Source organism: Halichoerus grypus, chromosome 8 (genome assembly GCF_964656455.1).
Source record: "Halichoerus grypus chromosome 8, mHalGry1.hap1.1, whole genome shotgun sequence".
NCBI classification, from domain to species: Eukaryota; Metazoa; Chordata; class Mammalia; order Carnivora; family Phocidae; genus Halichoerus; species Halichoerus grypus.
The window spans coordinates 56,497,847-56,513,922 of NC_135719.1; the positions used below are offsets into that span (position 1 = coordinate 56,497,847).

The window sequence follows — 16,076 nt, forward strand, 5'->3', positions numbered from 1 at the left end:
TAGCTATTGTTTCAAATCATTCTCAGGCAGAAACCAAAATGGAGGCCACTAAGTAAGGAGTATAACAAGGCATATTATGGAAAGATAAAAATACCCATATTGGAATCTAGATGCAAAGACTGCAGCTTAAGATAACATCTAGCTTTGGAGGTTTTCTTCCCCATGAAATTGGCCAAATGCAAATAGACTGGAAGCTTAGTAAGAAGTAACGAAAATTGTGGCACCTGGCAGGCTGTCTGCAGAGCATGGGACTCTTGGGTCTCAGGGTCATGAGTTTAAGACCCACATTGGGCATAGAGCCTACTTAAAAAAAAAAAAAAGTAAAGTAAATTGTATGGTGAGAGAAATCCTAAGTCTGGAGAATGAAGGCTAGTTATTAGGGTTAGCACTAAGTGTTGTAACACATAGTGCAGAAGTTTGATTGGCTTAACACTACCGATGTTTATTTTTCACTTTTGCAAAGTCCGATATCGGTATTCCTGATTAGAAAGTGGCCTTCTACAAGGTCATTCAGCTACCCAGACTCCTTCTATCTCATGGCTCTCTTACGACTATTCTCTAGGGTCCTAGAGTCCTCTCAGTGCAGCTAGAGGAAGAAAAAGAAACCATAGAAGACATACCTAGTTCTTAACCACATTGGCAAGAAGGGATTCATGTCACTTCCACTCATATTCCAAAGGAGATAATTAATTGTAAGACTTTGCCAAGATTAATAGAAGCTGGAGAATGTAGTCCCTGCCTATGCAGCTACTTCCTAGCAACAATTCTACATAACAGAAGAGGATCACAGCTATTTGGTAGTAAAAGTTAATTATCTCTGTAATAGCAAGTTTTTTTTTTTTTTTTTTTTCAATTGCCACTGTATCAGGAAAGAGAATGTTGAAGAGGTGTGGTCCCTAGAAGGATTATACTCCCCACTGTCCATTACAGATATGGCATGGAGGAACAATGGATGAGAGATTCTCCAATAGTTGAACATATGGCAGCCAGATGTGTTGATCAAAGAACTTTCTCCTCTCTCATGGTAGGAAGCCCTTGGTGTTTCTGTCCAGCATGATATATGCTATGAATTAAAGACCACTATGTGTTTGCCATTAGTCATTTTTCCAAATATGAGTTTTTGTTGCAGGTTTTTTCTTTTTCTGTCATTATGTATTAAGTATTTTGTAGCTATATATTTTTTTTTTTTGTAGCTAATTTTATCTTGTAGCCTTAGGTTACTAGACCTTGAGGAACTATATTGTTGCATAATGGAGAAACATGCTTATTACCCTGCTGTCCTGGACTTGGGAGTTATCTTCAATAACTACATGAGAATTTGGATCATCTCTCTTTGGGGAGGAAGTGAGCATATTTTTGGTGGTAAATAATATTATTGCATTGAATAGGCATAAACATTTTGAAGGCATATGTAGTGGAAGAATGTTTGAGAAGAATCAAGAGAAGAACAAGGGGTGTGTGGTATGTCTGCTGTTCTCATTACCCAGGACATATCTACCCTTCCTCTGTTAACCATACTCCTATTTTCCTAAAATCACCTTCTTGTGCCATTCATGTGTTACTGATAGACTCAACTTTTGAGATGGGCTTGTCAATCAGTGCAAGCCAATCTGAGCATCTCTTTCTCTAGCAACAGTGATTGGTTTAGGAATAGGTTCTTCACCTTTGCTGGTAGTGAGGATAGCGTGAGCTTAGAGTTGCTGGTTGTTCATTTATGGGGCTTGAGAATGAAGCCAACAGCAGAGGAAAGAGCTAACGTGTCAGGGAGAATCCAAATCTTGACAACATAATTTGAACTCGTCAGCCAAGCTATGTCTAACAAAACTATCTTGAAGTATTCAGTTATGTGAGCCAATAAGTTCCCTTTTCTATTTAAGCCAGTTTGAGTTGGATTTTATGTCACTTGCAACCACACATCCTTACTGAATCAATACTAAGTTGTGTGAGGGTAGATCCATAAACAAATATACGTAAGAATAAGTGAACATGAATATACTTGAGAGACAGACCTAACTAGAACTAAAGGAGTAGACTGAAACATGGTTCACAGGTTAAGAGGGAACTAGATTGGGGCAAGACCTTGACAATCAGTCAGAAGAATTTAAATTTAATGGAATAGAAAATATAGCCATGAAACTATCAAAGCACGAAGAGATGTACAAAAAGTGAAGATTTAGAATGATTATTCTGACGGGTTAGATCGGAGCAGAGGAAGAAGGAAGTCAGAAAGACCATCTCTGTTTTCCTGCTCATTGCATAGCATTCATGTTAGCCTCCTTTCTTCCCACTAATTCAAGCTCCCCAAACACTCTGGCCTGAGAGCCTTTGTACTTGTTCTTTTCTCTGCCTGGAAAGTTCCTTCCCCCAGACATTTGCTTGGCTTTCTCCCTCATTTCATTCAGACCGCTGTTTTGAACATAACTTCATCAAAGAGGACTTTCTAGATCAATTTACCTAAAGTAGTAAAAAAACCACACTACTCTCACCTGTATCTTTGTCCTTTTACTCTGTTTTGTCCTCATGGCATTCATCACTACATGACATTATATTGTATATCTGTTTGTACGTGTATTGTCTGAAATATAATGAGATTCCATGAGTGCAGGGACTTCTTTTATTCACTGATGTATCTCTGGGAAGTGCATCAGAGAATGGCACATAGAAAGCCCCCAGTTAAAGCTTGTTTGAAGACGAATGAATGAGTGAAGTACAGTAAATAAGGCGGAAAAAAAAAATCACAAGAGGGATGAGTTAGTCACTTAAATTCCTAGCACACTACTATCATTTCGGCCATAAACTGCTTAAGGCTCCCACTTCTGCTCCATCTCCCCAAAGGAAAAACAATTTAGGGAAGTTCGCTACTACTAAAGCAAGGACCTGAGATACTTTCCTGGATGATTCTGGCGAGAATGTTATTTTCTCTCGAGGTACCCCCGTTAACAAGAATTATCTCCGATCCCAGATTTGTCAGGGCTCTTTCTCCATCTTAGCTCCAAGTAGAGCTCCGAGAGAAAAACGAGGTGGTGGTGGCTGGAAGACTCAAACGTTCCAAATTCTCTCTCTTCCCGGAGATCAGCAGCCAGGTGAATCTCAGAATGACGACAACTTGGAGGGGCAAGAGTCACGTGCCAGGTGGTTGGGGCACCAGGGGTACTCTCCGTTGATCCTTCCTTACCACCCAGCTTTCTACCGGGGCCTGTACAGAAAGAAGCACGCCAACACGTCAGGGCGGAGTGGGGTTTTCACCAAGTTTCCTTCCCATGCGGCTGCTCCCCGACCTCTCTTCTCCCCACCCACCCCCCGCAACCTGCACGCTCAGCCTCCGATTTCCGCCCATCCCGGCTGGAGGGAGCCGGGAATCCAATTACTTTTCCCAAAGGAGGGCAATCCACTCATCAGGCCGCGAAGAGGGGAGCGGGGGTCGAGCAGCCGCAGAGGCCGCCCCTCCCCCTGCCTGCCCGGGCCTCCGGGCCCCGGCAGCCCCGGGCGGGGCGAGGCGAGCCGTGGAGGGGCGCGCGGTGCCGCCGCGGGGACTATTTGTCCTTCCGCGCGCCGCGCTGCGGCCCCGGCGCCGACGTCGACCGGGCTGAGTGGCAGGAGATTAGCCAAGGGCTTCCCCCGCCGCGCGCCCCCGGCCAATCGGCGCCGCGCAGGCGGTGCTCGAGGGCCGCGCACACGCACATTCCAGGATCCACGCCTCACGCGAACAGCCTCCACCCCGCGCACGCTCCCCGTCCCACCCCGCCCTGTCGGCCGCACGCGCGCCTCTCCTCGGGGCCTTCTCCAGGGCCAAGCCTGGACCCTGTCTCCCGGGCCCCAGATGCGGCTCTCTAAAGTGAAAGTGAAATGAGGAAAGAAGGCCAAGTGGTCTGTAGGGGAAGGGTAATTAGCATCCGTGTCAAGGTTTACACTCCTGCTCCACCGTCCAGGCTTGCCTAACAGATGGAGTGAAGCGACCGAGACTCGCTGAGGAGGAAGAAAGAGGACATCCCTCCTGATTCGTTAGAGAGTGGGTGGAGAACTCTTGCAATATCCTTGAGTGTTCTCTAGTAAGAGGATCTTAAACTGGTGGATTTCTCACTGGGTTTTCTGCTGTGGTCAGAGCACTCGACACATCCTTTCTCCATCGGGAAGGAAAAAAAAAAAGCAACCCTCTCTCCTACACACACTGTCAGACTTATGAGGCCACAACTGACATACGTGCTTGAAGGCGAGAGTGCGCTATTGTGTCTTGTTTTTCCTTTTGAATTCCGTCCTCCTGAGACACTGGCTGACCCTTAGGCCCATGGCCGTCCTGAATGTGATTGACATGCGTGATTAGCAGGCTAGTGAGAGAGAACCAGGGAAATTGCTATCAAAACAATTACATACAGGGACATCAGAACAATGGCTTGAGAGACCCCAGGGACTTAGAGACCATCCTAGCTCTGCCACGGATGCCCTCTGGGACTGTGGCCAAGTCAGATCATCTCTTTGTGTCTTCGTTCCCTCCCGGTAAGTTGAAACTATTCTTACTGCTGCCTGTCTCAAAGTTATGTTATAAAAAATAAACTTAGATAACAGAGGTGAAAACACTGAAGGTTTTGTTTTGCGGGGAAGGTGGTTGGTGGTGGTTGAAAGGCATTCTCTGGACAGAAGATTCTGTAAAAGGAAGCCATTTGACCTTCGGCCTACAAAGTGGTCATTTCAATTAAATTTAATACACATGTGTGGAGACTCAGTAGCTGCAGAGTTCTGTGCTGGGTGCTAAGTGGTCTTCATAAGATTTATAATCTAGTAAAGCCATGCTAATTCCTGCATTCTCAGACCTTCTCCGATGTCTGTGCCAGTTCCCATCCCTAAGTCTTGGCCATTTTCATTCTCCACTTGTGTTCAAGGGCCGCAAATCATTGCTAGCTATAGGTACAGAATGATGCTGCAGTTGGGGCTCCCCATTTGAGTCTAAGCTGTGGCTTGGGGGTTCAGATATATCTGGGTATGTCTGTGGAACTGATGGGGCAAGGCCCCAAAAGCCTGTTTCCTGGAGTGACTGAGGAGCTTCCTGGGACAGAATATGTCCTTAGTGAAGAAGGAGCCGAACACAGTGAGCTGTAGCTGGGAAAGACTAAATCTTGAAAAAATGGAGAGGTCCTTCTGCATCCAGTCTGGTGTCTCCCGGCCCTCATCTGAGTCCAGTAGATGTGGGAAAGGGATGGGGGAGGGAGAAGAAGATGGAGGGAGGCTATAGGCGAAAGCTAAAATATGTTTCAAACTTTCAAATCCCACATTTCACATTCAAACACATGCTCTCACCTTTACAAGAAAAGATCAAGCTATTGACAGAAGTGCAAGCAACAGAAAACTCGACCCGTGGTGGCTTTTGAAAGAGAAGGAATTTATTATCTCATAAAATAATAAGTTTGATGGAAAGTCGTTCCTATATTGGTTAATTGAGTAACTCAAGGATGTTGTCGAGGACCCAAGGGGAGTTCTTTCTGCTCTGCCATCCTCAGATGACACTCTCTCCTGCCATCTCCCTTCAAGGCTGCACCCTAGCTTCTGCATTTTTGGCATCGGATGCAGTAAGGGCATTGCCCAAAGAAGAGGGATATTGTCTCCCACCTCTTCCTGTCTTTCTCTGTCTCTTTCTCACAGTAAAGGAAGGATAATCCTAGTTTCTGGAGGCCTCTGGCAGAACTGAGTCCCATTGGGCAGAACTGTGTCACATACACATCCTAAACTAACTGCTTGTAGAAAGTATGATGCCAAACATAATTTACCCCTCATGCTGGGAGAGAGAGAAATCACTTTCTGTGAGCACGTGGGAAGATATAATTAAAGCAACATCAAATTTTGCCGTGGAAAAAAATAAGGAAAAGTGGCTGTGGTTTAGGTCTCAGCAGGTTCGCTCAACTTTCCTTTTCTCTGCTTCAAAATGTTTCTGTATCTACTCTCCTCCATAACGTCTAAATTTTTCTACCTTCCTTCATATTCTTTTTTTACTATCTCAATGGAGAAGTAACCCAGCTCCATTTCAGGATCTGGTGCTCCATCTGTCTACCTCCCTAAGACCTTGCTCTTGTCCTAGCCCCTCACAGTGGTCCCTAAGCCACATGCAGTTACCTGCAGGCTGTTTCATCCAGCATTCTACTAGTGAGAATTAGAGATCCGAAGCTCCTTTTGTTGTGCCAGGAGGATCCAGATTGAAAGATGCAAGAATTTGTTCAGATCCTATCCAGTGGGGCTGGGGCAGGGGTGAGAGGTAGGGACCAAGGACAACCTTCATCCTTTTCTATACCTAGGGCTTCTCTGTCTGCCTCAGCGATGTGGGAGCGCCACATGGTATCCTCAGCAACTTGATTTCAGACTGCTTCCATTTTACCCTCTCCCTCTTCACGAATACCAGTCTCCTGGAGTTTGGATCCCACTCTATTTTTCTGAGTTACAACCTGGTGGAACACTGATACTGGCTTGGCTTGAACCTGAAACTTGTTCCATTTCTTCCCTATACTCATATTCATTCATTTTTTTTTCTTTACTTAACAAATGTTAAATGCTGACTCTTTCAAGGACTGCACTATGTGCTAGGGAGACATTGACAAATAAATTGGAATTCTCTGCCTTCAATGAGTTTACATTCTGGTGGAGGATCTTTATTGCACCACAAGGTATGGCATGAAATTCAAGGCCTTCTCACAGGAACCGTAAAAGCAAGGTCCAGTTGTTAACTCTCTGCAACATAATCTGTTTTAATTCTTCACAAACGACTACCACTATTAGTGGAAATTATTTTGATCTTTACACAGCTCATAACGTATCTTTTCACAGAGGCTATTGTTTCAGACAATTACACTTTCCAACAAGATAAACACCATGTAGGGCAATGCACTTGTGGTACAGTACATTTTATTAATAACATGTCTTGTCAGCTGAGCGGGCCAGGCTATGGATGGATGATTACAGCAAAAAATGGAGCCTGTATCTGATACAAGTTTATGTATCATCAGAGTTGTTACCCTATCTCTGCTCACAGTCAGGAACCTGCCAGATCTTATTCAACAGAATGGTTTGTAGATGCATTGGCAGCAGATAAAAATATTTACTATTAATCTGCCTTCCTTTGGCTATACCCACCTGAGGATATATAGTAAAATCAAATTTTAATTTTTTAACATTTTCGAAATTCACCTAGGTTGATTATTCCCACTTTCATTTTTAGTAGAAAGCAGGTTCTCCAAAGGATTGCTATACTATATTGAAATATAAAACTGCTTGTGTATTTTCAACTAATAGCCCTTGTACTTCAGATGGTGTCATGGACCCTCAGTGTCTAATATATCTTGACAGAGTCTGAAGTAGAAGTAAACCAATTCAGACTGCAGGTCCTAAAATACAAGTCAGAGAAGGTGGATGTAGCAGAAGTGAAATGAGAGCATTTAAATGAAATATGAACTCTAGTCAATTTGAATGAATTCCCTTAGCACCTCAGTCCAGAAAAGAACGTGTAAGGGTTTTAATCTTCACTTGACTCATGATGAAGTGCATGACCCTAAGTGAGTCAGTTAATTAATCTCAGTGTCTTGGTGTTCCCATTTTTACAACAGGGTTAGTAAGACAGGTAGTGCACCTGTACTTGGAATTTGAGAGAAAAGAGAATTATACTCTTTCTGAAATGTAGTTGATAATTATCAATCAGTTATCAATGGGAATTTATTGAGCCCTGCACTTAGCCATCATTATAGGCAGAGAGCCTAGCAAGCCTTAAACATAAATAAAATGCTGAAGAAATTTTCATTGCATGAATGAATGAGAAAATGAATCAGTGAGCCACCTACAAAGTGTCAGGTCCTTGGCTATGGAAGATCCAAGATGCATCCCTACCTTTAAGAAACTTTCTAGTGAAATAAGCCATATATAGAATGAAAGGTATTTAACAATTAAGGTATGAAATGCCAAATAAATGTTATGGTCCATCATCCTCAAACTAGAATTCTCAGATTCTCAGCTTCATTATGGCTTCTTCCCTAAAATTGACTGGCTTGAGAATATGCCTATGGTTTTTTTGTGTAAAGGTAGTAGAATATGTTTAATGAAAACTTAAATATAGAAGTATGTTTCATTTGAATAATATTCTGCATGGAAGTGGAATTGAAATATAAATTCAAGGGGGAAAATATGTAAAACTGTTAAAGATTAAGAACTTATAAAATTTTTTTATATTTTTATTGAGGTATAACATCCATACAGTAAAATGCACAAACCACCACTTAAATCGAGATATAGGTGATCCTACTTCCCACTATGACCTTTCTTAATCTCCTTCCCCATCCCAGAGATAACCAGTATTCTGACTTCTTATGCCATAGAATACTTTACCCTGTTCTGAAAGTTGTATAAATTGAATTATTCAGTATGCTCTCCTTTGTGCCAGGCTTCTTTTGTTCAACATTATGTCTATATGATGCATCCATTGTTGCATACACCAGAGTCCATTCTTTTTAATTATTGCAAAATAGCTATTCTCAAAGTGTGATCTGAGAATCCTTGGGGGGGGTGCCTGAGAATTTTTCAGGGGGGTCCATGAGTCAAATTATTTTCATAATAATTTAGGTTTATTTGCCTTTTTCAGTGCATTGATGCTTTAATTCATGATGCAAAAACAATGATGGTTAAAACTGCTGGCACCTTAGCATGAATTTTTTTCCCTTGGGTCCATACTTTTTGTGTCCTTTCTGAAATATCTTTGTCTACCTTGAGGACACAAATATTTTCTGATGTTCTTTTCCAAAAGTTTTATAATTTTAGGTTTTACATGTAGGACTATGACCCAATTCAAGTTAATTTATGCATATGGTGTGACTTTAGGATCAGTAGTCCTTTTTTTTTTCTTAATACGGATGTCCAGTGTCTAATTGCTACAGCAGTACTTATGGCAAAAATGACTCTTTCTCTATTGGATCACATTGGCACTTTTGTCAAGTTGACTGTATGTTTATGGGTCTGTTTCTAGACTTTGTATTCAATTTCATTGATCTCTATATATATCCTTTAATAATACCACAGTTTGAGGAGATTTGTTACATTAATATTGAATCCTCTGATCCATGAACATGGTATATTTCTCTGTTTATTTAGGAATTCTTTAATTACTTTCAACTATCTTTTGTAGTTTCTAATGTGAAGATCTTTTGTTAGATTTATTCATAATTATTTTTTTTGTGCTGCTGTAAACAGAGTGGATTTTTGAATTGCATTTACAATAGTTTGCTGTTAGTATATAAAGATATATGTTTAATGCTTGCTTTAAACAGGTTCTTATATATGAACCCTGTATCCTGTGACCTTGCTAAGTTTACTTATGGCTTCTAGTAATTGTTTTCTAGATTCATTAGGATTTTTACATTAATAATCAAGTAATTTGCATATAGGGACAATATTACTCCTTCCTTTTTGATCTTAATGACATTTATTTACTTTTCTTTTTCCTCTTACAGTGACTAGGACTTTTGTACAATGTTGACTATACGTAGTAATAATGGCATGTTTGCTTTGTTCCCATTGTAGGGGAAAACAATTCAGTCTTTTATTGCTAATTATGCTGTAGGTGTTTTGTAGATGCCTTTATTGATTTGAGGAAGTTCCCTACTATTTCTGGTTTGCTAAAAGTTTTTATCAGGAATGAATGTTGAATTGTGTCAAATGCATTTTCTGTATCTATTGAAATCATATTGGTTTTCTTTTTTAGTGAATTACATTGTTATAGTGGATTACATTGTTGGTTTTAAATTCTTAAACTAATCTTGCATTTCTGGATAAATCCTACTGAGTCCTGAAGTGTTATTCTTTTTATGTATGGTCCATTTGATTTGCTAGTGTTTTATTACGGATTTTGCCTCTATCGCCATGAACGATATTGGTCTGTAATTTTTTTTATATCATCTTTGTCAGGTTTTGGTATTCAGCTTATGTTGGTGTTTTAGTTTCCTAAGGCTGCTGTGACAAAATACCGTGGACTGGGCTTAAACAACAGAATTTATTTTCTCACAGTTCTGGAGGCTTGAATTTCAAGATGAAGTTGTTGACAGGTTTGATTTCTCCTGAGGCCTCTCCTTGGCTTGTAGATGGCGGTCTTCTCACTGTGTCTTCACATGGCCTTTCTCTGTGCAACCACATGCCCCTGGTGTCTCTTCCTCCTCTTATAGGGATGCTAGTCATATTAGATTAAGACCCTACATTAACAGTATTGTTTTAATTTAATCACCATAATAAAGACCTTACTTCCAAATGTGGTTAACATATGAGTTTTTTTTTTTTTGGGGGGGGGGACACAATTCAGCCCATAACTGTTGGCCTTATAAAATGAGTTGGATAGTGTTCTTTTCTCCACTCTTTTCTGAAAATCATTTGTGTAACTTCAGTGTTTTCACCAGTGAAACTATCTGACCCTGGAGTTTTCTTTGGGGGGAGCTTTTTTTTTTAATAAGAATTCAATTTGTTTGTTGGATGTAGGTCTATTTAGATTTTCTGCCTTTCCTTATGCCTACTTTAGTACATGGTAAATTTTAAGAAATTTGTCTTTTTCATCTATGTTGTTGAATTTGTTGTCATAATATTGTTTATAGTGTTGTGTTATTATTCTTCTAATGTCTGTAGGATCTATGTTGACAGCCAATTTGTTTTAAGCCCTTGTTTTAAACAGTCATACCCATTTTAAAGAACTCAAGAGGAAAAGAATTCAAAAGTTGTTTGGTTATTCTGGATGCTTGGCTTTACCATGTAAAGCTTAAAATTAGCTTGTCAATTTCTACAAAAAGACTGGGATTTTGATTTGTTTGGGGAAAATTGCCACTTAACAAAATTAAATCTCTAGACCCATGAACATGGTATATTTCTCTTATCTCTCTGTTTATTTACATCTTTTTAAATTTCTCTCATGAATATATCATGGTTTTCAGGATACAAATCTTGCATAAATTTTGTTGGATTTATTCCTAAGTATTTTCTATTTTTTGAAAGTTTTTTATTTACATTTCAATTTCCAGTTGTTAATTGCATATGTTTTTATATTGATATTATATCCTGTGATTTTGTTAAATCCACTTTTTAATTCTAGCAACTTTTTTGGTATTTATTTCTGATATATATATGTATATGTGTATGTATATATATATATATATATATATATATATAGTTATGTCATCTGTGAATAAAGACAGTTTTATTTCTTTCTGTTCAATCCATGTGCTTTTTATATCCTTTTCTTGTCTTATTGCACTGGCTAGACTCTTGAGTACAATGTTGAGTAGAAGCAATAAAAGCAAACATCCTTGCCTTGTTTTCAGTCTTGGAAGGGAAAACATTCAGTTTCTTATCATTAGTTATGATATTAGAAATAGGTGTTTCATAGTCTTTTATTAGATTGAAGAAGCTTCCTTCCATTCATAGGTTGCTGAGACTAGTACGTGTCTTCTTAATATTATAAGTGATGAAAAGGGAAGTACACATGAAGTACTTCTGCTGCATATAGGAGCAGATGGACAATGATGATTGTCTCAAGAAAAAGTACCTGTTCAACTGAATTGTGAACTGACCTGGTTGGTTTTTTCCTAGAACATCATTTTTACTTGAAAAAAACAAGGACAAACTATGATGACTCAGACTAAAGTATTTGGTAGAATTTTGTTAAAAAAAAAAAAATGAAGTGAGCCTGTTACTTCATGGCAGACAACTGACTATATTTGTTGACATTGATAAAATTTGCATTTTTGAGCAAAAATAGAATTTTGGAAAATTTATATTCACTATCCTGGGCTTAACATCTTCCCAGTACTTCACAACTTTTCTGTTGAGATTGGTGGTGATATTAACAAATGTGATTTTTCTGACATACAATGAAGTGTCAGTATTTGGAAGTTCTGCATATATTAGTGAACCAGTATTTCAAGAACCTACCACTTATCAATTTTGATATAGTGTTAAAGAAGACAATTCAGAATTTTCCAAGAGGACTATTAAAATAATCTTTCTCTTTTCCATTATATATTTTTGTAAGGCCAGATTTTCTTCAGACTTTAACAAAAGAACACATTGTGACAGGTTGAAATAGAAGCAGATATTAAAATTCAGTTGTCTTCTATTAAGCCTGATAAAATATTTGGAATAATTAAAAATAAGGCTACTGCTTCTTACTAATATTTTTATTTGGAAGATATAGTCATACATAAAAATATGTACCTTAACATGTAATGGATTTATTATTGTTATTTTTTAATTTGGTAAGATATACATAACGCAATTTACCATTTTAACTATTTTTAGGTGTATAGGCAAGTGACCTTAAGTACATTCACATTGTTATGCAGTTGTCACCACTATTCTTTTCTAGAACATTTTCTGTTTCCAAACTGTAACTCTTTATGCATTAAACAATAACTCTCTGTTTGCCTTTCTTCCTAGCCCTTGGCAACCACCATTTTCTTTTCTGTCACTATGAATTTAACTGCTCTAGGTACCTCCTATAAGCGAAATCATACAATAGTTTTGTGTATGTGTGTCTGGCTGCTTTCACTTGGCATAACTTCTTCAAGGTTTATCCATGTCATTGTTGTTATTTTAAAAATAGTTTAATAAACATTTAAAAAATGTCTCAGTCCTAATTTTTAATATGACACATGTTGATAGAAATGCCCAAATAGATTTTAAAAAGTCATTGGTGTCCTCAATAAGGAGTTTTAGGAGTATAAAGGGGTCCTGAGACCAAAGAGTTGGAGAATCATTGCTACATAATATCCCAGTGTATGTATGTATGTATGTATGTACCATAATTTACTTAGCCTTTCTATTGCTGAGGAACAGTTAGTTTTTCTTGTTTTTGGTTATTATGGATAAAGTTGCTATGAATACTTTTGTATATGCTTTTAGGGGACCTCTATACTACTTTCCATCTGATGTCTAGGAGTGGTATGGCTGAATGTTTGTGCCTTTTAAAAATGAATAGTGGTGGGTATCAAATCTTTATTGTATTTATGTCCATTGGATACATTTCAAAGACTATTGTGTAATAGATTTATTTTAAATGCTACTATTTATAATATACAGGATATTTATTGTTTGCATTTATTTAAACTTATGATGAAAAATTATAGATATCAACTTAAACGTGTGAGGCATGTATCACTTAAATACATTATTTTAGGAGGTATACAAGGAAAGAGTTTTGAAGATTAATAGAGAGTAGACCCTTCAAGAGTTCAGAGAAGTAAGGTGATTGAGGATTGTGCAGGTCTCTTTTTCTGTCCATCTCTCCTCCCCTCTTTTGATGTCTTCCTCATTACTTAACCAATCATTTGGCAAATATTTACTCAACAACTATTATATGCCAGATACTCTGCTATACATTGGGAATATAGCTATGAACATGACAGACAAGATTTGACTCACAGTTTAGTGAGGAAAACAGTAAACCTAAAAACAAGGAATTGAAATAACTATAAATGGTGTGAAATCTCACAAAGGAAAACAAGTGTTATGATAGGGTATAGTGGTAGCACTGGATGTTATGTAGGATGGTTATCATGGCTTCATGTTGGAGAAGCTGACTGTGCCTAAGAGCCAAGAGGAGAGCATTCCAGGCAGAGAGGCTCATACTGAGAGCATTAACAAGGCTTTGAAGAAGGAGAAGCTTGGAATATTCCAAAACTGAAACCAGGCCACTGCGAGAGGATTATAGTCAGACTTTGAGTCTTTTTGAAAAAGAAGTTACATAGTCAACCATTGAAGGTATCTGTACACAAAATCTATACTCAATACAAACTGTATAATAAGGTGGTAATAAAATTTAGAAAACACGCTAATGTTCATGAGAAGTAGTAGAAGTGAACAAGCCTCTACTTTCCCCTGAAACCAGGAGCCAGGGAAGGAAGGCTCAGGAAAGAAAACCATAGTAACTCCATCTGTATCAGCACTAGCACTGCTGTCATCCTGGCAGGAGTATCAGCCCATTGAAGGAAAGATTGTGTCTTATTAATTTTTGTATCTCCAGTGCCTAGCACTGTGCTTGGTCTGAAGAAGATGCTTAATCTATATATTCTTTTTTTTTTTTTTTTAAGATTTTATTTATTTATTTTAGAGGGGGGAGGGGGCAGCAGGAGAGAGAGAATCTCAAACAGGCTCCATGCCCAGTACAGAGCCTGATGCTGGGCTGGACCTCATGACCCAAGACCATGACCAGAGCCAAAATCAAGACCCAGACGCTTGACTGACTGAGCTACCCAGACACCCCTTAATCTATGTGTGTCTTAAGAGAGGGAGAAACAGGAACTAACATTTATGTAGTACCAATCTCTGTGCTGGAGCTAATTAAAGTCAAAAGACAGAATACTGGGGCAGGGGGTGGGGAAGGCAACATGCACAACGGACAATAGGTTGATAGGCTTAATAGACTTTATTTTTTTTTAAGATTTTATTCATTTATTTGACAGAGAGACAGCGAGAGAGGGAACACAAGCAGGGGGAGTGGGAGAGGGAGAAGCAGGCTTCCCACTGAGCAGGGAGCCCGACGCGGTGCTCGATCCCAGGATCCTGGGATCATGACCTCAGCTGAAGGCAGATGCTTAACCAACTGAACCACTCAGGTGCCCCAGGCTTAATAGACTTTAAAAATTAGCATATTGGTTAAGATCATCTGTTCTGGAGAAAGGAGAGAGATACAGAATGAATGAATGAACGAATGAATGAATGAATGATGGATCTGAGATGTCTGTGTATCTCATTCTTAATCTGGTGCCCCTAAAGCTGACCTTCAGATGTTCCCCCACCATGTTTTTCTCTTTTGCTGGTCTCACACTGAGGGTGCCGATATAAAGAGAGGAAGAGACATATCCCTTTCACACTGTCCAGCTTCAGAGAGAATGACAAAAGCCTGAGTAACCTGTTAACTGAATGAAGACTCCCTGATGTGCATACTATCTTTTAAAAAAACTTTGTCAGAACTTGTACTAACATATGTGTACTGTGTGTATTTATTACCAATTACCATAGTTTTATTCATTACATAATATACCCCTTTTAATTTTGAGGAGGAAACAAGCTAATTTTTGCACTACATGATTTTTTCTATTTTAACCAAGCTAATTTCTGAAAAATTCATTTGTTCAACAAATATCAGGGACTTATTATGTGCCACTGGTCCAAGGACAGCATATAGAGCAGGAATGAATAAAACAAAGTCTGTGACTTGATGGAGTTTTTGTTTTACATGCGAGTGAGGGTAGGACAGACAGTAAACAGATAAAGAAATAAGTTACATAACATGATATCAGGTAGTGATAAATAGTATGAAGAAACTAGAGCAAGGAAAAGAGTTCAATTAGTGTGTGCTTAATGTTGAGAGAAGCAAGGTAGGGCAAATGATGTTAGATAGAGCTCAGATCGAACCAAGAACATCACAACCATGAGGACCCCAACCCAATCTATTCTCACAATTCCCAGGCGGATTTTCCTTTACTTAATGTTCAGGTGAAATTGAGTTTGTCAGAGCAAGACCTGGAATTCAAATGGTAACAAAGATGGTATAAATATCTGAAAATAAAAATATTTCAAATGTCATCAGTTCCCATCTGTGCTGTCCAATTTGCTAACAAACCAATAGCTGAAATAAAAGGCGGGAAGTACAGTTCCAAGTGGTTTAGTATAACAATGTGATGATTGGTTTGAAGGAATAGAAGATATTAGTGCAATCAATAAGATTTGAAAAAAGCAGCCCTCAGAGGTCTAGAGCTGGTATTACTGTTAAACTGGTTTTGTTTATACTGATACCCTTAAAAAATTTCTAACCAGGATCACCCATGACAAACTGATACCACAGCCAATGGTTCAGTCTCTCTCCTAAGCTTAGTCTGTATTTATTTCAAAATTCTTTCTCTTCCTCTCACCTCTGTTTGCCTCCTCGTTCTTTTTCCTTCCTTCTATTCTCTATCTAGACTTCATGTAATCCTATCCAGAGCCATGGCTTAGTAAACCATCTAGATGCTGATGACTCTAATTTATATGTTCAACCTTGTTTTCTCTCCTGAGTTTTAGGCTAGTATATCAAACTG

At 38.9% G+C, this 16,076-nt stretch overlaps 1 protein-coding gene and 1 long non-coding RNA gene across 7 annotated transcripts in view; one reads left to right on the forward strand and one right to left on the reverse strand.

Annotated features, from left to right (window-relative positions):
* Nucleotides 1-2,600: 2,600 nt before the first annotated feature.
* On the reverse strand, nucleotides 2,601-3,585 carry LOC118545011 (uncharacterized). The gene is made up of 2 exons (XR_004921894.2): nucleotides 3,369-3,585; nucleotides 2,601-3,196 (listed from the first exon to the last, which is right to left on the reverse strand). It is a non-coding gene; the product is annotated as an uncharacterized LOC118545011 (long non-coding RNA).
* Nucleotides 3,586-3,706: 121 nt separating this feature from the next.
* ZNF280D (zinc finger protein 280D) overlaps nucleotides 3,707-16,076 on the forward strand; it is a 302,477-nt gene continuing 290,107 nt past the window's right edge. For 3 of the 6 annotated variants that reach the window (XM_078079286.1, XM_078079290.1, XM_036107002.2), the window contains exon 1: nucleotides 3,708-4,494. The gene's annotated coding sequence lies outside the window, so the exon portion shown is untranslated. Of the gene's footprint in view, nucleotides 4,495-16,076 lie in introns of all 6 variants that reach the window. The other 3 variants (XM_078079289.1, XM_078079288.1, XM_036107001.2) reach the window with 2 other exon arrangements.